The sequence below is a fragment of the Marmota monax genome, unplaced genomic scaffold (genome assembly GCF_021218885.2).
Source record: "Marmota monax isolate L192 unplaced genomic scaffold, Marmota_monax_Labrador192_F-V1.1 WCK01_AAM20220418_F8-fsc00179, whole genome shotgun sequence".
Lineage (NCBI taxonomy): Eukaryota > Metazoa > Chordata > Mammalia > Rodentia > Sciuridae > Marmota > Marmota monax.
In genome coordinates this window covers 4123692-4124994 of record NW_026695200.1, presented here as the reverse complement: position 1 = coordinate 4124994, position 1303 = coordinate 4123692, and the positions used below count along the sequence as shown (strand labels likewise).

The following is a 1303-nucleotide window of genomic DNA, read 5'->3' as shown; positions in this document are numbered from 1 at the left end:
ATTTACTTAATTCCCAGAGATCCCTTGAGACCTCATTCCCTTAATCATGATGGTATTCTGTAATGAAGAAAGCAGAGGGTAAAAACTTGCATGCCTTACCTCTATACCAATATATTCAGGTATATCTTGAATAAATAGGAAAGATTAGAACTTTGGAACATTAATGCCAACACTATGTCTCTAACATCATTTATGAATTTTAGGCAACCCCTCCAAACCATCCCCACTTTATATTTTTTTCTATATATATTCAGTGAATTTCATTCAGTCTTACCTCTCATGCCTTGTCTTTCCCTGTTTTCTACAGCTTACCTTTCATTCCATGAGCAAGACCAGCAGAGCAGGTACAAATACAGACATCCCTGGTGTTTCCTGCACTACCATAGAGAAACCGGTGGGCGTCTCCTTATCTTCCAAACTACAATAACCTAGGCTGTGGCCATGGTTGGCCCAGCTAAACTAAGATCCTTTCCAGGAGATCTGCATCAGCAAGAACATCTGCTCCCTGCCCTTCCTCCTGTATGGATTAGGAAATTCAGTTCTTTTACATAAAGTACAAATTTGTTAAACAGTCATCCTGCTTGCCAACCAATTATAAGATACCATTTCAGCTTAATCTTATATTAGAAGGTCTATTTTGTCATGAAATGTCTTTAAGACTTTGGTATAAAATTAGTTTGGTGGGAGAGCACATAAACATCAAGTAAAACAAATCTTATATTTTGTTTTGAATATGGGTACTTTCCTTTGTTTAAATATATTTATGATCATTTTTTAAAGAATATTTTCAATCATTTTAATCTTTACTGGCATCACTCTTTCCTATATTGAATGATAATACCATTGTTATTAAAGAAAGTTGGGGCTGGGAATATAGCTCAGTTGGTAGAGTGTTTGCTTTGTATGCACAAGGCCCTGGGTTCAATCCCCAGAACCACCAAAAAAAGAAAAAGAAAAAAAGTGTATGCTATACATTTTATATAAACCTTAATGGTTTTTTAATAACAATTTTCTTCTGCTATTATAAATAGAAAGCTCTACTTGAAGTATTTCACAATATATTTAGTTTTTCAGCCATGCATAATAGGATTATACAGGAAAGTCAAGTTGGGACCCTACTGGGGTAGTTTAACCCACTCATACATGATATTTCCTATATCTTTAATGAAGACTATTCATCCTTGGGCTTGTAGTAAGATCGCGTCACATCCACAGCACAGTTGTGCCAAGGCAGTAGAAGAGGTTGCCAGGAAACCAATGAAAACAGCCAGAGATAACATAGGAGACATAATAGTTTATTGAG

At 35.6% G+C, this 1303-nt stretch overlaps 1 non-coding gene across 1 annotated transcript; it reads left to right on the top strand.

Annotated features, from left to right (window-relative positions):
- Positions 1-867: 867 nt before the first annotated feature.
- On the top strand, positions 868-940 carry Trnat-ugu (transfer RNA threonine (anticodon UGU)). The gene has a single exon. It is a non-coding gene; the product is annotated as a tRNA-Thr (tRNA).
- Positions 941-1303: the final 363 nt, after the last annotated feature.